Source organism: Micropterus dolomieu, linkage group LG02 (assembly GCF_021292245.1).
Source record: "Micropterus dolomieu isolate WLL.071019.BEF.003 ecotype Adirondacks linkage group LG02, ASM2129224v1, whole genome shotgun sequence".
Lineage (NCBI taxonomy): Eukaryota > Metazoa > Chordata > Actinopteri > Centrarchiformes > Centrarchidae > Micropterus > Micropterus dolomieu.
The window spans coordinates 21,920,316-21,943,977 of NC_060151.1; the positions used below are offsets into that span (position 1 = coordinate 21,920,316).

The 23,662-nt window shown below is 38.1% G+C and overlaps 1 protein-coding gene and 1 long non-coding RNA gene across 2 annotated transcripts in view; both read left to right on the forward strand.

Annotated features, from left to right (window-relative positions):
- The window catches only part of hs3st4 (heparan sulfate (glucosamine) 3-O-sulfotransferase 4), a 90,560-nt gene that overhangs the window by 12,561 nt on the left and 54,337 nt on the right, over positions 1–23,662 (forward strand). The gene's annotated exons all lie outside the window — the stretch shown is intronic.
- The window catches only part of LOC123966138, a 42,680-nt gene continuing 27,077 nt past the window's right edge, over positions 8,060–23,662 (forward strand). Inside the window, exons 1-2 of the long non-coding RNA XR_006823896.1 lie at positions 8,060–8,197; positions 8,859–8,891. This is a non-coding gene — a long non-coding RNA (uncharacterized LOC123966138). The remainder of the gene's footprint in view (positions 8,198–8,858; positions 8,892–23,662) is intronic.

Below are 23,662 nucleotides of genomic sequence, written 5' to 3' on the forward strand. Positions count from 1 at the left end.
CAATTTCATCCTGCCTTTGGTCGTGTTCAGAATTCATGTGCATTCCTCCTCTCTCTCACACACATTCATCTCTTTCTCTTGCCCTGCTGTAGCTACACTCTGATGCTTTCAAGTGGAAGTCTATTTTACTTATGGTTAGAATTTAATTCACATTTTTTCCCCCTCTTCCATTGCTATGAAGTGGCCGTGGGTTATGGTTCACCATCAAGGCTCATATCCACTTTATTTTTGTGTCCATCAAAAGAGCCAGATAAAATACAGAGCAGCCTTCTCCGTTGTTGCTACTGGGATAGAAGGGAGGACTTAGGCTTGTGTTTGTGTTCCACGACATGGACAGATTGTCTGAAAATGAAAGACATAGCTTCATCTGCTAAATTATTTATTTTGGAGCCAAAATAAAGTATAAGCTGAAGTCATTTTATGCTCAAAGGGATTCATCTCTCCCAAAAGATTATTTGCATGCAACAGAATTGCCGTGGTGCGCTTCTAGTCTGGAGGAACAATGATTCTGTTCGGCAGAATGCTGGTTTACAGACGTCTTGAAATCTCTGCAAATAAGACTACCTTGGGACAAATACGCATGTCAATCATACTTGTCAAGATTCCAATTTTCCTTCCACATCTCCTGGAGCACTTGTGCTGCTCATGCTCCTTATTGGCTGCGAGGGATGTGGTCTCATGACACAAGCTGATGCATTTGTTCAGTCAAAAGGAAAACCCTGACAGGAATGGTCATGAAGCCAAGATACAGGGACTGCTGGGAGTATGTTTCAAATGTGTGTCCATGAGCTGATAGGTGTTTCAGTTGTATTTATGCTGAGGGATGGGGGTTGAAAATGTTGGCTTCTCCCTCTAGTATAGGCAGCATTATCATATGACCATTATGCAGCAGACATATGCAGCAATGTGCGGCTATGGCTTTCAAGAAAACCTTGGCCATATTGTGAAACACAGAAATCAGCATCTGACGCTGGCTGCTAACCAGAGATACCATTTCAGCCATTATACAGGATTCACATTTTCACCAATCAACTTTACTCAAGGGTTTGATGGGATTAAAAGTTTGGACCATCTATAGACGTGATCTTTGGTAACAAATGCATCTCATGCTCTTCATGGCATCTACAGTTCAGCAACAACCTGACAGACTTAATTCAATTATGGCTGGGTGATATGTTGAGACTCCGGAGGTGCGAGCTAATTCCTCTGTTTACACCCCTGAGTCACTGTCACAAACAAAGACAAACACATTCATTGGCTTCCAGGATCTTGTTTGCTGTGATTGTCCCATCGCCTTTGAAGTTTCTCATCGCTTTATGTTGTTTACTTATTCATGCTCTTTCTTTCCCTCAAATCACCATGGGGTATTCCGTTAGAATAATTTTAGCACAGTGTGAAACAATGTTATGAGCTGAGTATTAGATGTGTAAACTGCACTCAAAACACTTCTTACATACAGTAGGGATGCTGCTGAGCTGGATCGACTGGCAATTTGGAGAGGAAATCTTGAATCACTAAAATCCTGATTTCATAACTCAGTGATGAAACATCTTCGCCAACAGGATTCTCAGTGCGTTTGGTATGTTCAAAGTCATTAACACAAGCTGTGGCATTTGCCAAACTCCATTGAGATTTGGATTAAGCCAATGAAATGCAAAAGGATACTTTTAGGGATTATGCTAATTGCTAATGGCAGTATCAAGCAGTGATTGTTTTCCCAGGATAATTTGGATTATTGGCATTAGAGATTTAGGAGAGAGCTGACGTGTTCTGCCTTTTTAGTAAGGTTGTTGTTACCTGCTCTCAACCATGGAGCCAACTCTTACCTTGTGGGGCTTTTTAATATGTGTGATATATTGTCTTCTATGCACAATGCACTACACAACCACACATAATACAATCAACAATGAATTGTCATTCAGACAAAGAGAAAAATTGGTAACACTTTCAGTTGAAACAGTGCTCATAATAGAGCTTTAGTGCTGCCCCAGGGATAATGGGGAGAATTTAGTTTGGGTCTTCAAATCCTCTTTTCTATTCAACATTCACAAACCATGTTTACATACACCAAAATATATAAATACTGTACACCGCAAAGTATTTTCTCAAGTGACTTACTGTGTATACATGTTTTCAAAATAAAAACACAGTTACAATCACATCATTTAAAACATAGTAATTTTTCATATAATGCTAACAACTTTATTTGCTACCAAAAGACGGCCTTCTTAAACCCTAGCACCCATTGGATGCATTTTACTTCAAAATGTGTTAATATATTGCCACTATTACCTGTTCCTCAATGTTCATGTAGGATACCTATCTAGAAATATGTTTAGAAACTGTAAACTGTATTCAGACTTTTTCTTGGGTATAAGAATTTGATTGGTAATTGTCTGTTCATCACTGGTCAGTGCTGGAAAGGTTACTTTGGGAATGTAATAGGTTACCGATTACAAGCAAGCCTATTTAAAATGGAATAGTAGTGTAACTTTTCAATTAGGTTTTCAAAGTAATGTAACTTATTACATTTAAAGGTTCAGTGTGTAATATTTCTTAGGATCTATTGACAGATATGCAATATAAGATCCATAACTATGTTTTCAGTGGTGTGTAAAAACTTTGCATAATGAACAGTTATGTTGTAATTACCTTAGAATGAATCATTTCTATCTACTTAACCGCGGGTCCCCCTTACATGGACATCACCATGTTGCGGTGCCGTGTTTCTACAGTAGCCAAAAATGGACAAACTGCTACAGAGCATGTTTCATCACTAAGTCACTTTTTCTTCTTGCAGAATTCTGGCAGTGTAGCCAGTCATGACTATGTTGACTACGTACATTCGAAGAAGAACAACAACAACAATAACAACAAACATACAGCAGGGGTCGGCAAATATGTTTTGCATTGGAGCATTGTCTTAGGTGAGAACATAGGACATAATATTTAAAATAGTGCTGGGCAACGATCGTGATTAATCACATGATTTTCTGCGATTAGTCGCAATAAATTGAATAGTTATGCACAAAATTGAATAATGAATTCTAAAGTGGTGTATTGCGCACTTTTAATTTAAATGTACTGCTAAACACGCAAAAGTGCAATAACATGTGGTTTGCAAACACATTAAACAAATAAAGTGATTAATGAAGTTAAGTTGTTAACTTATGTTCGGGAGCGGGGCCACACCTCAGCCACACCTCCAATCACCTGTCAAGGCTACATGTACCGCTTCGCTCAGCCTGCCTTGCTCGTTTCAGATCGCTCGATGCGAGACAGACAACAATCCACATTCAACAGCACATTCTTAACAGCACGATTGTTTCAGAACACTCGACCCACCCTCCCTTTCCCTTCACTTCATCCATTCATCCCTACACACATCCACTCATCCTGTCTTCCCTTATGCCTTCATCCCCTCTTCCCTGCTCCTCTCATCCCTGCTTCCCTCATCCCTTCATCCCTCATCCCATCATCCCTTCATCCCTGCTTCCCTTATCCCTCATCCCATCATCCCATCATCCATTAATGCATCCTCCATCATCCATGCATTCCATATTTGCATGTACCTGTAAATCACACATTGTTGTGGCATGGTCTTTGTGAACCAGCAGTATTCCCTTTACACAGTAGCAATAAAATATTTCTTGTAAATCTCAACTTAAACATTAATGTAATCAAATCAAATCTATCTTGAACTTTTTGTACGCGATCCACAGCACAAATCATTGGAAGAGAAACTGAGCCTCGCTGTTTGTGAGAGTTTCCAGAATATATTACTGTTTACTAAATAGGACATCAACAGGAGGGAATTCGCATTGCAGAGCATCCCCGCAAAACTAGATGAAGGCCTATCAGGTAAAGTTATGGAACCATGGAAACGGCGTCTGTGCGCTACACAGCTGTAGCCTATTTAACTTAAGTTAAAATTATAGGCTACAGCTGTGTAGCGCACAGACGCCGTTTCCATGGTTACTATCCACAGAGCGCCTTCTGTTTACTGGAGCGCTTGTCTCCTTGTCTGATCACCGGAGCAAAGAGCAACCCTACGCGACTACGTTGGGATTTTAAGAACGTTTCTATGATCGACATCTTCCCCAATACTAATCAGCATGCAGTGTGTAGTTATCCACTTCGCTATGGCATTAGTCCTACTTATCCCACATGTTGCATCCAACGTAGTCTGCTGAAGCCTCCCTCCATTGCTTGTTTCGGTGGATGATTTGCAGGCTGATCAACATCCCACCCCTCCTGTATGTTTATTCAAAGCCAGTGAGCAACGTACTTTCAAAATAATAATAATAGAAACTGCGTTAACGTGCGATAAAATAATTGTCGGCGGTAATTAATTAATGCGTTAACACGATAATAACGCGTTAACGTGCCAAGACCAAATTTAAACTGCCTGTTATGTTCTTTGGTTAGCTCAGCAAAGCAACAAAGCATGTGCTGCACTGTGTGTGTTCCAGTGTTTGATCCGCATCCCTCATATGGACGCTTATTTTCATTTCCACAATATCTCCAGACAGAGGAAATTTAGGGGAATCACATTTTCAGATGGCTATTTCAAAGGTGTGTCAAGCAGGCTACAGACTATACAGTTGGTTGCACACTTAACCTTTAATTACTTTTTGACTACTTTTCTAAATTTCTAGTGAATGTTTTCAAATGTTAACCATTTTAAAAAGACAGCTTAAGAGGTAATTTAACAGGCGTTGCATATTCAAACATGAGAACCAATCAAAAGCCTCAGAATAGCATCAAACTTTACTAAACTGGCTGTAAATGGCAATGGAAGACACTGTGTACATGAAAAACAAGCAACAAAGCATTTTCCAAGTAACTGTATTGGGTTAAAGTTGAATTTATTTTGTAATTACATTACGTAACGAAAATACATACAACAAGTTACTCCCCAACCCGGTCAGTGGTTCATAACTGCAAAAAAGTAGGACCTGCCAATGCAGCATGACTTCCCATTGTACGATTATTAGAAGATCAAAACAACAGGGCTCAGGTGAAGCCCGCAGCTTACTGACTGACTATGCTGCATTTGGCATCTGAGTAGTCTAACTTACTCTGATGATAATCACAATGTGGAATGCCTAGGTAGCACATGTAGTCATAAGTCTTAAAATAAACAAACACTGAATACATAGGCTTAAGGGATCCAGAGGCTCATAAGGGACTTACCAGAGAAACAATAACAGTGGTTTGTTCAAATGCTTGAAATTTTTAGATTTTGTGTGCAAGGGACCAAGCTCAACCCTAAATATTAGGGTGATCTTACCAAGTAGTTTTTGTCACCATACCTTAAAAAAGGAAGAGTACTACGACAGTGTTGCATGAAACTTCCACTAAGTTGTTGGACTTCAAGTTAATTCAAAATGATTAAAACTGATGCAGCAGAACCAGAGATCATCTTTTTCATTCCACACATTCTTTGTCCTTGTCAAGACCTGCCGCATACATTACCCAAAATGCAACTCAACTGCCGAAAACTCAGTGGGAGGTTTGCTTGTGTTATGCTAGTAGTTTGGAAGGGGCAAGGTAATACTAATATGTTTAATGATGTGACTTTTTTACCTGGAAACACTTGTTTATGTGTTGAGTGTATGTGTAATAACCATGAATCAGGGCTGCAAAAATGCTAAACTACCTGTTTCTGTTTAATTTCATAGTAATATTCTCTACTTGCACAATGTAGTGTGACATATATTTATTTTACACACTGCACGTCTGTTTACCTCCTGTCATCTGTCCGGCTATTAGTGCTGGAAGTTTGTGAATTGGACTCTCTCTAATTTACGTAAGACTTTATGTGGGACTGGAGCACCGAGACACTTTGCTGCACAGTTAGGGGTGCATTTCACCCCAAAGTTTCTTTTTGTCTTATTTGTTAACCTTTAACATTTGTCTGTAAGCAATAACACCATCACTACAGCTATAAAACATGGGTTTTGCATTGAGGAGTCTATCAGGGACAAAAAACTGTCAAAAAAACATACCAGTTTGTTTTGAGTCAGTTACAGGATTAGGATCCTCTTTTTTCCACTTTTCTCTTTTAAATTTTTCCACAAGGAAGTTCATGTGAACTGCACTTGGTTAGTCATTCCATGCATTTTAAGTACGCCCATCGTGAATCTCCCAATAGTTGCTCTCTACTCTAATCGACCTCTAGTTTGTTTCATGTCTACAAGACGGGAGGAGGCAGAATCCTAAGTATGAATTGATTTTTGAATGAGCATACATTTGCTTTTAAACACCTGCAGAACACACTGGGGCTGTGCTGTGCTGCAGACAGGCTGTCTTAATTGATTTGAGTTATGAAAAAGGACATGGTTTCTGACTCAAGGTCACTTTGCCATTACAATTTTAAGCTGTGTCCTCTGGTCTTTATAAAGGACCAACTTACCATGAAAGTGTATCATGGGCATAGGTGCGAAGGTATCTGCTGTAACTAATGGGTTTATTTAATTCAATTTATTGTTTCAACCGCTGCATCATATGAGACATGCTGGTCACTTTAAGATTGAGGTTTCTTCATGAAAGAAAGAGAGATTAACCCCCTTTCCAAAAGGGCAGAATACCCTCTCATGTCATGCTGGATCTTCGTCCCTAGATAGCTGGATGTATAAATTGGCAGAACCAAATGAATATAGGTTTGTGGTGAAATGGGGCTCTCAAGCTTATTTTGTACAAGCCTTCTAATCAGCGTCACGCTGGGGCCATGCTCGCCGGGCTGGGAATCTGTAATAAATGAGGGCTTTGTCAACATGTCCACTGTTGGATGCAGGGGAAGTAGTGTCTTTTGATTTCAGTGTGTCAGCCGAAAGGTACTCCAGCATATTTGTCCAAGCAAATGTTTAGCATTCACTGCTATCATTTTCATCTGTTATGTGTTTCTGTGGATTGAGGATGGCATTCAGTTTTCACTCTCAGCATTGAAATAATTCATCCTTAATACTGTTATGTTGGCTACATGTCAGACCATATCTCCCTCTTAGTACATTGTTGCCAATTAACATTTTTTCCAAATTTCTGATACAATCTGTAGAATACAAATGAAGCCGTCCCAGCAGCTGTTGGCTCTATATTGTCTCAGCTCAGAGCAAATTACTTTCTCTTAAATTTGTTTTGTAGTACACCTAATTTTTACAGAAATAAACATGCACGCTCTGCACATTGGGTAAACTCAACAAAGGCTTCGGGGTTTAGAAAATTAATGTGCCATGATAATTAGTTAAGCAATGGAGCAATGCCAGAGAAAGGAATTTCACACCTTGAGTTTAATAATATATAGCGTAATTTGCCTTGGTTGTTATGTGCATATGTTTCTTCATGTTATTTCACGGTCGTTGTGTTGTATTGTCACATCTGAACAGATGGATCATCGCATGCTGGCACAATGGCAGCTATTTATTTCAAAACATCTTTTGTGAGGATATTTTAGTCTACATGTAACATGTTTGTATGAATTTCTCATGTATGATATGGCCATGATTGTCAGCTTTAATGTTTGCACTTGTCACAGATTGTACGGTCATACCTTTCTTAGTACCCTTTTGTAACAGAGGAATGCATTGATTTATACATTTTCAAACAGGCATCAGCATACCAGAATGCATTATGCCTTCTCCTTCCTCATTCCTCAAAAACAACTGGCATTATAAACCACCTTAACAACAATGTTACAGCATGTTCAGTGCACCACTATTTTCATTGTAAAAACCATTTGTTACTCTCTCTTGAGGACCCATAGCACTGCTTGCCTCTATTCTGCCAGGTAGTTGATTGCAGGTAATTGCCTTCACCTGGCGTCCCAGGTGTAAACCACTTCCTGATTACATGTTCAGAGTGAAAATCAGCAGGCCTTTAGGCCTAGAGGGCTTGGATTTAGAAGTACTGCCTTAAACACTTATCTACTTCCAAACCAATTTACTCTAATTGCTCTCCAGCATTTCAGCAAATGTTTTCTTTTAAAAACAAAATTTAGTATTACATTTCTTAATAAATACAGCCAGAACAATGTCAACAAGAAATACATTTTATTTTTTACATTTTCTGAGGTTTGCCTTCTTAAGTTCACAGAGGAATATCTGCAGAGGTGCGGTGGCAAATTATTCTGACTTATAATGAGACAGTGGGTTGCACAGACACTTTGACATCAGAGAGGCTATGCCCCCTGCCCTGGGTAAGTGCTAACCCACAGAGTCAGACATGACTCTTTTTCTCCATGACTTCAGTGCTTTTTGTTGCCACAGTCATCTTTTTCGACTTATGAAAGCTCGAAATCTGAAAAGCAAAACAATGTCCACCGCACGTTCTGTCAATTTTTGAAAGTCGACAGAGAAATCGTGCGGTGAAAATTAATGTAATCATCCAGCCTCCCGTTGTTTTGACGCAATTACAAAAAAGAATGTCAGGTCTTGAAGCTATGAGCATGTAAAACAGAGAAAGATCATTCACCAATAACTACTGTATGGTAGAATATCTGTGATTGGAGGAAGTTTAGGGAATAAGAAGCATGGTTTTAACAGAAGTGAAGAGTTTGCTGTTTTCTTAACTTTATGAACCCCAGTGTAAATATAGAAATGTGATAAAGGGGAACTATATCTAGCATGTATCCATTGAAATGTAGTTCATAATAGTAGGAAAACTCACTGTCCCGTATACTACACAGTTAAATGACCTCTTCCACTACATTTGGCATATGATAATGAATGAAATGATGGATGGAATGATGAATAACCCTCGTTCTTTTGACTGTGTGTTGAGCCTTTTAAGACTCTTCGACAATGAAAACATTTTGTTTGACTTGACATCATGCTTTTTTCTGTGAATGCCCCATGCAGGTTGTGGGCGAAGACATCGTTAAAACATCTAAGGTATTGTTTCTGAATTCCTAAATGGTAAAACAATTACATGTGCTTATTTAGCAAAGGCGGTGAAGTACTTAAGACAACATTTAGTCATGTTCCACAGCTCAGGCCAAATTGGCATTTATTTTTTCTCCTATTAAGCTCACTTTATATTCACCAAAGATTAAATACAACACATATTAATATCCTACAACGTGCCTCACACACAGTTCTGATTTTGACAAATTCTTGGCCATGAGAGAGAGTTCATAAGCAAACAGGAGGGCAACAATTAAAAAATAATTGAAGTAATTTTGTAATCTTTGGGGATATTTGTTTAGACCAGTGGTTAGAACTTTTTCTGTCATACCCAACTTTAGAAGCCAAAAACGTTAATTACCCCACCCCAGCAAAACATTAACTATACAGGTGATTGAAATAAACAAGTTTCTGAAGTGGCTCTACTAAGTTAATATATACATTTGGCCAAATTGGTCTCATAGATCTCATTGATTCCTTAACCTTTCCTCTATTGCCATCATCAGGTAATTTTGTTCTTTTTTAATTTAACCTTTATTTAACCAGGTTAAATTAGAGTCCCACTGAGATTAAGAACCTCTTTTTTTCTGAGATTAAGACCTGGCCAAGACAGGCAGCCTTTTTTTGATAAATTAAAAAATACAAACACATAGATACAGGCAAATAACACAGAAGACTAGTAAGCTAACATTTCATAAAATCATTTTGAGTCATTTTCATAATCTATGAACATTTACGTATTAAGGAATCTGCCTCTAATTTTTCATTTTGGATTTAAAAGCATTTAGCAAGATTAATTCAATGAGTTTCAAGTCCTTTTGCAACGTATTCCATGCTGAGGGTGCAGAATATACAAATGCCTTCTTTCCAGTTTTAGCCTCAGTTTTGTCACCAGGTATAGCACATGTGACTTAAAAGTCAGGGATCAATCAAAAGACCCAGATGTTAACTCCTATAGGAGTTAACAACCTCTGTTTCACTTCCCTCCAGAGTAACCACCGGTGGGATGTTTTGTGGCCTGTTCCTAGTTTTGGTAAACGAGATAAGTTTGGTCTTATCTGCATTTAGAACTAATTTCATCTGCATAAGGGTATTTTGGACTTTGATAAACGCATTTTACAAATATTCAATGGCTTGTACAAGACTTGACGCACAGCAATATATAACAGTATCATCAGCATAAAAATGTAAATTAGCATTCGACACATTCTGGCCCATATTGTTTATATAAATAGTGAATAAAAGTGTACCTAATACAGAACCCTGTGGTACACCTTTATTGACTGATACAGTTTTGGAACATAGTCCATCATATCTAATACACTGAGACCTATTGCTAAGGTAGTTTGAGAACCAAGTGACTGCTTGCTCTGAATGTCCCGAGTTAATAAGTCTTAAATAATAAGTTAATAAGTTTTAAAATTTCATGATCAACAGTATTGAAATCTTTGGATAGATCAATAAAGATTAATGCCTAATGTTGCTTCTTGTCAAGTGCAACCAAAACGTCATTTACCACCTTCATTGCAGCAGTGATGATACTATGTCTTTTTCTAAAGCCTGACTGATATGTAGATAAAACAGCATTTTTGGACACAGTTGATCACTCACAAGACCTTCAAGAATTTTAACTAGTAATGATAAATTAGATATTGGCCTGAAATTATTTAAAATAGCTCAGTCACCTCCTTTTAATAGAGGGAGAATAACAGCTGATTTCTATATCCTTGAAATTTCCTTATTTTCCACTGTAAGGTTAAAAAGTAAGAGGCAAAGCTACAAATACGTCTGCCAATTTCAAAAAATAAGGATCAATAAGGTCAGGTCCGGAGGTTTTTCTACAATTCTACGAAATTAAAAGACTGATCAATATATCCTGGATTGTCAGTACAGGGATTCACAGACGCAGAACATGTAGAGTCAAACAGAGAAGCTGAAAATAAGAAAATGCTAATTAAAACTATTCAAGATCTCATGTCATGAACAGCAACTGAATCCTTCATAACAAAGGTGGGTACTACTTATGAATTTTTGCTTACAGAAAGGGATTTTATGGTTTTCCAAAATCTCCTGGGATCATTAAAATTTTTAGTGTGGCTAGATTGGCTGTCTTAATAAAAGAAGAGCATTTGTTTTTTAGCTGTCTAAATGCAAGCAAATCAGTTGTAGAACCTGTTGTCCTCTACTCCAGTTAAAATGAAACAAATCATGATAAAACCCACGTTCATTAAAACCACATGGTACCTGGCACCTATTTCTAGGAAAAACGCCTAAAATAACATACCCAAAATAAATCATTAATATCTCCTCAACCATTAGGCCTAGATGCATAATTCTGGTCTCCTTTGAAAGGTCAGAAGCAAAGTAATATAAATCCATTGTAGATTAACATATTTATTTTACCATTACAGACTACATGGATATAAAATACAGAAAAAATATGATATTTTCATCCTCGCCTGGTCAAAAAAGCTTTATTTTGATGCAATAAACTATCAAAACCATCCTAAGGTAGATTATAATGCATCTAAATATCTTCTAATACACCTAGAATACAACTGTAACTGTAAATTTGATGAAAAGAAACTGATACAGTTTCTACACAATCAGAACACAACAGTTATTACACAATCTTTCAAAAATATACCAGGCGAATGTCCATGTTTTGGCCATATTTACTGTTTATATGTTCACTTTTATTGGTAGTTATCTTCAAAACATTATTTCTCTCCATACAACCACATTCCAAATAACATAAAGCTTCCAAAACATTGAAATATTGATTAAAAACAGTCAATATATATGACCAAAAGCACTCCCATGCTTTACAGGCCCACAGCTTGAGAACAGAACATCCTATAGGGCTGTGGTGGGCTCATTTTGTTTGTCTCGACGAGACGATTTCAGGCATGTCTTGTATGTCTGTGTAGCTCCTACGGGTCGCCAGCAGAGGCCGATAAAGATCGCCTCCGCCAAATTACACTCTTCTTCTGCTCTTCTGCACTTATATCTGGTGACACAAACAAAACTTAAGACCGCAGCTGACTTCACCAAGATGGCGGCCAGACGATCTTTGTTGATACAAAGCGCCACAGTTTTTGGAGGGAAAACGGCTAGAACAGCGAAAATCGATTATGTCCCCCGTACCGGGTCAGTCCGTTCCCATTAAAGTGTTTAAGATTCCTCTTACAAATGACACATGGTTTTAATTTAGGAGCTTTAGTGTTCCTGATGGCAGCCACAACACAACACTTACATATGTCATTGCAAAAAACACCAATAGAAGAGAATTTATGAGGAACATTAGTCAGAATCAAGTCAATGAAAGTAGACTTCTCCAGGGCAATTAAGATTTGGACGAGAGGGAGAATTGATCAACTGTGTGAGATTGATAGAATCACAAAAAGATTTAAATTCATACTGGCTTAAGCCAATCCCAGTTTAGATCACCAGCTACAATAATTTTGTGATAATGTAGTCTAGATAAAAGTTGCATCCGAGACTGTAAAGCATAATTTGGGGCAGATGCAGATAACACCCAACAACAGTTATACTGAGGCCCTTAACAATGTCCACATTTACTGCCAGAAATTCCAATTGTTTGCAGATTGATTCAGACAAAACTACCCTGACGTGAAATTTCGATTTCACATAAATAGCAACCTTTCTTTGGTCTATCAGCTCGATAAACATTGTATTCATCCATGTTAATATCTTTGTCATAACTGTTTTATCATAACGGAAATTACAACAATGTCCACATCTGTTGATTTAACCCATATTCTAATCATATCCATTTTGGATATCAAGCTTTTCACCTATCCAGTAAAATATCTCAACATCTACTTTATGAATTGGCATAACATTTTATACAGACATTCATGGTTTCCGGATGATGAATCATGATGAATTTGATTATGCTGTATCCTTTCCTCCAGCACCACCATGAGGTTGGCACTTTGTAGTTTTGAGTGAAGTGTCTTGACAACACAACATTTGGTACAGATATTCATGTTCTCCAGAATATCAGAATCAGAATCAGAATGAGGTTTAATGAAAGGTACATTTTTTACATACAAGGAATTTGCCTTGGTATAAATTGGTGCTTTTAGTACACATGGACATAAATATAAATATAAATAGTGTTGTAGTCCGCCCAAACCGAGACCAAGTCAAGACCAAGACCAGAGTTTATCGAGACCATGACAAGACCAAGACTTTTAGGGGCTGAGAGCAGTCGAGACCAAGACTGAGGGAGGGCGAGATCGAGTCAAGACCAAGACCAGTTCCCTGCATTGCATGGCACGCAATTAAATGTGGAACGAGATCATAGGTACTTCACAAATTGATCTGAAAGATCCACATTCCCATTAAAAAACCCACATACAAACACTGAGAGCTGAAATCAACGTAAGCATCGCAGGGAGGGGTGACAGTCGTTAATTAGGGTTATTGGTTGCATTTGAACCAATAAGTTTTACTTCCAATCAAAGTTAGGATGTTAACAAATCAGACAGTGCAAAAGCAATTTATTGATATTCCCAAAGTTATGATCTTGACTGGTCTTGAAATAAAATCCCGAGACCGAGACAAGACCGAGTACAAATGCGGTTGAGACCGGTCTTAAGACCAAGACTGGTTTCGAGTATTACAACACTAAATATAAATATATTAAATGTAAAGAGATCAAAAATGTACAAGTATGCAAAAAATACTATAATACTAATGGGAAAAAGAGTGCAAAATATACAGGATAATTAACAAGTATGTGTAAAAATTAAATATATATATAATATTATATATATAATATTAAATAAAGCACAGTTGAGCGTTGTTGTAAAGTGTGGGGTCAGGTATGTGTGTGTGTGTGTGTGTTTAGGAAGGGGGTCATGAGAGTCAGTGACAGTGGGGACCCGGGCCTTGTTGAGGAGGCCCACTGCAGAAACTGAGACGCAAAGTTTTGGTCCTGATGGACTGCAGCCTGATGTCAGAGGGGAGTGTCTGGAACAGTTTGTGTCCAGGGTGGGAGGCGTCAGCCACAATCTTTCCTGCATGCCTCAGAGTCATGAAGAGATTGAAGGTGGCAGCCAATCACCTTCTCTGCAGACCGAATGATATGCTGCAACCTATAATATTATAATATAGCCTGTAATTGTATAATATATAATTGTAATGACCTTGATGATCCCCTGACTTTTCATCTAGCGCATGATGGTGGACTTCAGTGTCGGCTTCCTCTGTATGAGAGAAGCCTCTGGGTGTTTCTGCCTCCTTTATGCTAGGATTGTGGTTTGTTTTTTTTGGAGCTGGTTCGGTGCCTTAGCTGGCCTCTTTATTACTGCATTCCCTAATGCCTTGATTTAATGCACTCTCAGAGGTCAGATATTGTGCTGGCAGCCACAGACCACTTCCTTCAACACCGCCCCATTAATAACAGCAAATAAATCAGGGCACACTGAATTTCTGCACTTGCATATTGGAGCTATTTGGGAGCGCTATGGGAACATCTTTATTACATAGAGAAGGTGTAATGCCAAACATCTGTTTACACCTCCATTCAAAGTCCAAAACATGTGGTCCATGTCCAAATTAATTAAAGGTACTATTCCTTGTGGGATACTTTTGGGATACATTTGCATTCCATTAAAATCCTCAGAGGGCCTCTGATTGATTTGTGGAAAAGTCATATGTCCATGTAATGGACACTCACTCTCCAAACATTTCTTTATTTAAGATAATTTCATGAAATAATGCAGACAACGTACACACACTATCAAGGCTGTGATGTATAGTTGTAAGATAAATTGAGAAGATAGTACATGTGTTAATATATAGCCCAGTATGTGTGATTCAGGTTTGTAACTAACCTGTTTGAAATGAAACAAAAGGTAAAATGAGTCATTCACTGCGAACAGTATGGTGCCAGATCATTCGCCTTTGCAGCAGCCTGGTTTGTGCACATACATATCAGATTTCGTTTCTTTGTCCGATGATACGGATGTGGTCTGACAGAAGACTTATTATTGTTGTCAGCATGTGTTTATCTTGATTTGGCTCTGTATAATCAACCTTATCCAGCAAGCACCTTTCCTTTTATTCAAGTGCAAATGTGCCATCAAAACCCTTGTGTGTCTTCTGAGATTAAACTTTGAATTATGCCAAATATCTTCTCTACTAAATAAATAAATAAATGCATAAAGATGAAAAAAGCATACACAGGACACCGGTTCTGTGCTTACAAAGTCATTTATATTGTTTATGTGCCATTAATCTCCCACAGCATTCTCCCCTTCACTTTTCACATGAAAGCATAAATTGCTCCAGGCTGCTCTCATGCAACAACAGCTTATAGTGTCCATACTGTACTAGAGAAAAGCAGGCATCATATTCTCATACAGTAACTTCTCCCCAAGAGTAAAAGAATCAGTCTAGAAGAAACAAAAAACACAAGACACCACTATTCATCCATAATTATGATTTTGTGGAAATACATTTTGCCTAGAGTAGAATATTAATTTCAACCGCTTCTCTTCTGAAGTAATCAAAGATTCTGCATTAATTACATACACGCACAAAGGAATCTTGTTAATGGTGATAAACACCATCAAAGTTAATGAAGGAACTTAATGCAAATAAGATCCTTGGACAACACTTGTCCACGTGTGAGTTTGTGTGCTGGCATGAGACAGTCTCCTCTATATGGGAAGTCCATGATTCTGTGATGATTCGTGATTTTCTCAAGGAAAACCAAGCATGTTGGTCTGCCCAACTGAATAATCAACATCATTAGCAATTCTATTTTTTCTCCCCTTGCTATTAAAAATGAACAAACCCACTATAGCTGCAAAACTTGGCAGCAGATACATCATCTTGATTTGCAAGGCAGCCAATGAAATGTCTTGGTGGGGGCGGGCATTCTCTCAGATGTTAAGATGTATGAATTATGTAGAAAGCAGCTATTCCAATATTTATCACTATATGTGATATTTTTTATTGCATAGGGGGAAGCAGGCGTGATTACACTTCTTACATTTAGATTTCACAATTCCTGGTAGCTTGAGTGACCAATTATCAGTGTTTCACTTGTTCAATCAAAGTAATCTCATTGCAACCCTGCAGTCAGCTTAAGTGGATGCTAAGAATACAACTGAGAAAGTGAGAGTGAATGGATCTTATGTTTTCACTTGCATGCTCAACTAAATTATGCACTGGAGCATTGTTTATCCATCAAACCAGGCCCTGTTCCAGCAATCCACTCACAAAGAAATTCAGAATTAATTGGCAACACCAAAGTGGAGACACAGCAAACAGACAGGCAACGTTCCTCCTCTGTCCATGATGCAAATGATATCCAGTATGGGAAAAAGCAGAGCTTGCTGTCTTTTATGTCTCGTCCCCTTGGCTCTTATGCCAAAACTCTGTTGCTCTGTGGAGTCTTTAACCTCTCCACCCCTAGTTCCCCAAGGCTCTGGCAGGAATTTCCTGACTAAAATTAATGCAGCAGTGAGCAGCAATTGAGGAGGTAAATGAAGGATTGTGAATGACGGTCTGATAATTGGGGTCTGTTGCAGCTCTCGGTCCTCTCTCTGATCTGGGGACAGGAAGGGAATGGGAGTCGGGAAAGGGGAGGGCGGCAGGGCTTACTCAGCAGAAGAACCCATTTGTAGTAGGAACACACCATCTTTCTACCTTTTTGCTCTTATAATAGCCCTTTAGTACACTCTTAAGTGACTTGCTTAGATATATTGCGTGTGGCTTACCTGATCTGAAAGTTACTCTTTGACTGCGCGATCAGCGGACCTCGGGAGAGTGCTGTTCATGCTCGATGGGAGCGGAGGGGGGAGCTGCTAAGTGGTGCACCTTAGCGAGAGCCGTGTTTACCCATGAGCACTCAACACAGTGACACATGCTTTCACTTTGACTAATAAATCATTGAAGGTCTGATGTGCATCGATGGGAATGCAGTGTCAGTTTTGATACTTGATTTGCATTACTGTCACTTCGCCTTACGTTTAACATAACTCCAGCTGTGCAACTCAATTCACACTGCCCATGGGCATGACTATGACGAAGCATTCCTCAAAATGACAGCCTGTCATTGCAACACATCGGTAAATGTGCAATTTCACTAAGTATTTAAAACAAATAAGATGCGTTACAAAGGGTATTTGCATTGCTGTATGCAACAACTACAATAGGAGTCTACAATTGCATTATTCCCTTCTTTCTTAGTAACACACAGGGACGTAACTAGGATTGAGAGACGGGGGGGCCCTTAGCGTATGTGGAACTTTGCACCCACATTTTTTGTTACTGTATAAGAACTATACACTTCTGTCAACAACGAGTGAAGAAGAAAAGATGTTAACAAATAAAAAGCGAAAGACATACTCTGTTCTTCATTTCTCCTCTGTTGAACAAAAGTCAGTGTAATATTACATGGGTGTTGGAAGTGGGAAAAAAAATTGAGCAGTAAACACTTAATTTCCTGTGTTGTGGTGAATTTTACTGCACCAATTTCTGTCTTTCCTGCATTAATTTTTGGTGGAAATGTTTCTATTTATGCAAAGGTAAGCACAACATTCACGTGGTGGATGACAATTCAAAATCTAAAACAGAACTAAAGTCAGTGCAGCTCTCAGTCATTCTGTGTTGCTTTCAGATATGTTTCTCCTGTAGATCAACTTTCTCATCTAATATCATCCCTGCTGAGTCAGCACACATGCAGATGAAAAAACAATAACTTTGTCCAGTCCATTTTTGAATCAGATCTGGCACTGGTACCACAGCTATCTACTCTCATTGACCAGGATTCAAAAAATTGCTAACTCTGGTTGATTAATGTTAACATAACTGTAGCAAGCTAGCCTAGCAAAAATGTCAGATAACTCTGTTGTGTTATAACAACATAGCGTAAGTGTGACTGTAATTCAATAATGCAACAAAGACTACATGATGCCTTTAAAAGCATCAGGTGAACAAATGATGAACATTCACTTAAAAAGCAACTTATTTAGTGACAGTATGTGAGCACAAAGACACACCTTTGCACCATAACACCATATCTAATTCCTCTCTCTCTTAGTTAAGTTGCAGGTGCACTGTTGATTGGTTCAATCAGAGTGTGATTTTGCTCTGTAGCTTGGCTTGCATACAAGCTACATACGTAAGCTGTTGATAAGGATCCTATGTAAAGTGGCTACTGTCTGAATTTAATAACATGATGGTGGAAGGAATAAAAGATTTGGAGTAATGATTTCTATATGTATGGATACATGTAGTACAGCAGTTCCCAAACTTCTTAGGCAACGCACCCCCTTCTACATCTTGACCAGTTTGCTACACCCCCCCCTCTACGTTTGCTTATATATATATATATATATATATTTTTTATTTTTTATTTTTTTTTTTTTTTCTTAGGCTATTTATTTATTTACTTTATTTGCTTAATATCACGCCCACAACACTATCTGATTGGTTACACATCGCAAATAATAGCCTATCAACGAGGGGAGGGAGAGAGGGAGGTGTGTGAGTAGCCATTTCCTGTGAGGTAACTATTAATAATAACGTTTAAATTGAATTTACAAAGGAATATTTTCAATTCAGGTTTTTATTTCATGAAAAATTCCACAAAAAATAATTGTTGTAGTTATCATACTACTACACCACTATTAGCCCATTTTTCCAGTCGAGCACCCCGTAGAGGCAGCTCATCCCCAGGGGTGCGTGCACCACACTTTGGGAATCGCCGATGTTGTATATATGATTGCTTTTATGTTATTATATTTTCCTGTGTGTATATCTGTGGGTAAATGCTAATGTATAGCCTAGTCATTTAGGCAACATCCATCCATCCATCCATCCATCGTCAACCGCTTATCCTGCGTACAGGGTCGCGGGGGGCTGGAGCCTATCCCAGCTGACCTCGGGCGAAAGGCGGGGTGGCAACATATACGTATTTAATCAATTTATTACAGCCTATAAATGGAGAAAGTTAAGTTGGTCAGAATATAGCAAATATAAGAAACATCATGAAATAATTTAGTTTAGGCTTTGCCTTGGTACCTACACCTGCCAACAAATGTCTGTTGTTAGAAGAAAGCAAAACAGCCCACATTTCCTTAGACCTGCAGGCCACAGACTGACCTGTGGAATACTACTGACCTGTAGACTATTGACCTCATATTCAGCTGCCCTACCACTCTCCCGCTTCTCTCTCTCTCTCTTTCTCTCTCTCTCTCCTAAAATATCTTCAATATCCATCTGGTCAATGAATGGAAGGATACAACAGCATTAACAGGGACACTATGGCATTTAGTTTTCACTGACAACTACATTCTCAAAGGTAATATTATTTTGAAATAGGTTACTAGAGATAGGTAACATGGTGTTCATGGTGTTCATAGCTAACTAAAATTTCCTTTACCTCAAGTAAACGTAGCTTAAGTTAACAAGTAACAACTTACAGTTTCACTCTGTATCACTCACTATGCTGAATAAATCTTCCTTCACCATGTCTGTCTGTAGCTGTGTTTGTCTCTCTGTGTGTGTAGTAACGTTGCTCGGCAGAGCAGCGATGAAAGGCAGCCTCCCTCAGGGTCCTCGTTCCTGACCCCTACGGGTATTTTAATTATGAAGCAGAGGAAACAACCAGAAGGATTATTTTAAGACAATAAATACAAATTATATTTGTATTATTCTATAGTATTAAACAATATCCTTGCTTCTCTTTTTTGAGTACATGTCTGCACTGTAAAAAAAATAAAAAAATCTATAAATCTAATAATAATTTTTTTTATTATTATTTGGGAGGACCATGTTAGGGTGCCCTCAGCCCCCCTAAAATAGTCCTAACAACGGTAAGACATACAACTTTGCAATTTTAGCTTATATAATTCATTCAATGTTTGTGTTGTATGTGACACACCAAATTACCTGCAATATATATACATATTTCCGCAATGTTCTTTTGAATTATGAGCTATCACGTAAAATGGTGACTTCTGCGCGTTCTTCTTTGAGTACCATTTCAAACCAATGCACTTTGGCCTTGAAGGGACGCGTACAGTGACAATGCGTAGGTAAGCTGTGGTGTTTAGATGGTCGATTGATATATATCGAGCTCAAACTGTGTTCCCTGCACCATTTATTTCATCACGCTGCCCTAGCTGCATGTTTGTTTTAGTGCATCACACCATTCTCGGTTAAATATAGACATTACAGTGTGTTAAAATCCTTAAGATCAGTTGTTTCTGAATGTCTGGCCAAGACACGCTAAACATTGCAATCATGTCCTGCTTGTTCTTGCATGTCGGTGAATAGTAGCTGAACCTTTTAACCCTGCCTGTTTGCTCAACACCCATACTTTATTTATATACTGTATAATTCACTGATTAGAGTGGGCTATTTGCATGCCTAGTCATGTTGAAATTGTGGAGTGTATGACATTAAATAGCATGGAGCATGCGGTTCACAACTCCCCTTAGAATGTTATGTAAACAGCGTGCCTCTGCACAGATATGGGAATTACCATCCTGCCTTAGCGTATGTTAACCTCCGCTCAGCTCAGTCCTCCCCATCTGTCAAATTACTGTTCAAAACAGTAACGAAGACAAATCTCTCTGTGACACTGACTGTTGAGTAAAACAAAGTTTCAACTGTTTAATTTAAATTATTGCGTATGAAATCCTCTCTCTCTGCTGCAACATGTAGCTTTTAGTCACACACAACAAACTGTTTAATTTTTGTAAATATTTTAGAAGAGTTTCAGTCAGCGATATATCCACCATCTGAGCAGAGTGATCTCTGCTCTCAGCAGAAGTACAAAGCATGGGAAAATAATTATAAAATACAACAAACACCCTCACATTCACACAAAAACACTTACTTTGCTGATAAAATAACGCCTTCACATTGTTGACCCTCTTTTTTCAGAGTGAATATATATCACACATTGTGTTTTGAAAAACTGACTTTTTGAAGGATCTGAGTTAATGTAGCAGTGACCTTGGAATTCAACTGTAGTTTAATTGAGGTACAAGTTTGGGCCACATTTTCATGCACACTGTTAATATGCTAATGATGGGATATGTTAATATCCACCTTGATTCTCGTCCTCATTCATCCTGGCTGTAGTGATACCTGTCTATGGTAATGCCCTCTCGATCCCTCCTGATAGAGGCCAGCCTGCCCGGTCACTGTTGACAGTAACGCTGTCAGGGCAGAGTCAAAGGTGGGATGCACTTAACCATTTCACAAAAGTAACTGGCTTCCACTTTCCTGTTAAAGTTAGAGCAGTGCAGTACGACATCAGTATGCAAATCATTCATTCCTTGGGGACTTTCTACTCAGTAAGTCAGTTACCCTACACGCAGCATAAACCAAACCCTTAAATGGTAAAGTATGGTAGTTGATACAAACAGTAAATAAATTGCAGTGTGTGTTGTTGATATTAGTGGAAATTATAAAGATTTGTGGAAATAAAAAAGTGCATAACAGGTACATTGTGTTCCTTCTATTGTTCATTTTAACGCTTTTATCTGTAACATGTGCAGCGTAAAGAGCAAACATCATGCTCCTGATTTCAGTTGGTTGAATGGCTAAATGAAGAGGAATTATGGATTGCTGATGAAATCAAATCAAATGATTACCTTAGAGTGTAAAGAACATTTAGATCACAGCACTTCATGAGGCAATTCTGAAATATTATGTTTTGTTTGACTGTTAGATCTTAACACTAGTAACAAAAGCAAGTGATTGCACGCATTTTTCTTGTTCTTTTTTGCAAAGGGCATCTGGTTTATAAATGTTTTTATCTTTGTGATTGCTTTTATTCAGTATTGTTTGAACTTTAGGGTAAAAAATTCCTTTTTTGAAATGGTGAGATGATCAATTTGTGAAACGGTTTTCCATGGCAACAGTAAACCGACTTTCTCACTCTGCTAGCCAGCTAATCAAAATCAGCTCTTGACACCGCACAACAGATTAGCCAAAGAACTACCCTTGAATCAAGGAAAGTAATGAGTCTCGCTGTTTGCAACATTAATAAGCTGAAGAATGTTCATGTAATTTGCCACTCTGTGATGGCAAGTATAAATAGGGCTGCATATGAATGAAAAATCCCAGGAATCTCTTGTATTAAACTCTTAACTGAGCAGATGCTGAGAAGTTTAAATTGCTGTGTAGTTGAGACACATAATAGTGTGAAAGAAGAGGGATGACCTTTATCAGCATTTGGGCATCAGCATGGAGAGTGCTTGATTGTAAATGTATTTAAAACTAATCCCTTAAAATGTGTCTCACAATAAACTAGAAACTAAACATATGTTTTATGATATGACTTTTTTTGTGGGCACAGATGAAAACCAAGTTTGTAAGATCGATCACCATGGTGACATCAAAACTGCTTAGTGATGAATGTTTTGACATAATTGACATGAAAAGTATGTGTTTCCTAATGATACTGGGACTAAAATTAGCTTATATCTTATATCAACTTGACACTGCCAACACAGGATGCATTTCAGCCAGTTGTCAGTTACATTCCATTAAAAACACTGCAACACTGCTACAGTAACTGACTGGTGCTTAGGTTGATTTTCAGGTCATGCTCAACTTCTTTAATGAGGCTTTCATAATAACTAAGTGCGATTTTAACAGTATTTTCAGTAATATGTAGGTATAAACAGTGACTCATAAATGTGTCATTAAACATTCATCCTCGTGTTATCATAGCTTAGAGGATGTACAGTATTGGATAAGATATTGCGATATGTCAACAAGTTTTTAGAACCACAGGAACTGAGTAAGCACATGACTTTCAATTATTTATTTATTTCTTTTACAAACCTGCAGTTTGTTACTTGCAAATTTGGAGTAACAACCAAATGTATCACCTTTTGTGATTGCCTGACTTTGTTTAATTGTGAGTAATATCTGTTTTATGTGTAAAAAAGCCTTGAGACCCTGTATAACATCCATCATGGTTTTCTAAGCAGAATTAGCATCTAATAATGTATTATAAAATTTATCTGTGGTTTTAGATGGTTTAATCAGACTTTTTTAAATTTAAATTGCACATTCCATATCTATTACAGCAGAGGGCTACTGTTCTTATTTAGGAAAAAAAAGTGGCTTCCAACACCAGATCATAGAGGAGAGAGACACCAAAGTGTCTTACATAACAGCACAATGTAATTATTTGTGTTAAGTCATGGTTTTGTTTGTTTTACTACTGTATGTAATAACTTGCTAGAGCATGAAAATTCCCGCCCGATGAGTCTGAGTTTGGTGTTTTTTCTCAGAGAATACTCTGTGGGGCTTGACCCTTGCTTTAAGGCTTATGGCCTACATTGTATTGAACAAAGTAAATCTTCTTTGTCTTCCCCTCTGAGGGCCTCTGAATCAGAAACATAATGGATACAAAAAGAAATGGCTTTGGAGGGAGAAAATGCTCTTGGGTATGTTGTCCTCTTGCTGCAGCTTCTATCTGCATTATAATGATATCTTAGTGTGTCCTTGTTTTGGACATGGGAATGGATAGCTGTATTTGTGGAGACCAGCCTGTGAAGTCAGTCAGTCTGAGATGAAAGCGTGACATCACTTTCAAACCTTCTCATCTTTAGAACAAAGACACATCATACTGCAACACAGAAGTCTACAGTCTGTGGTAAATCTGACAGTCTTCATATAAAACAGCAGCTCATTCTGTCCAAACATTACACACATGATTACCACATCATTATTGTGAAACGTTA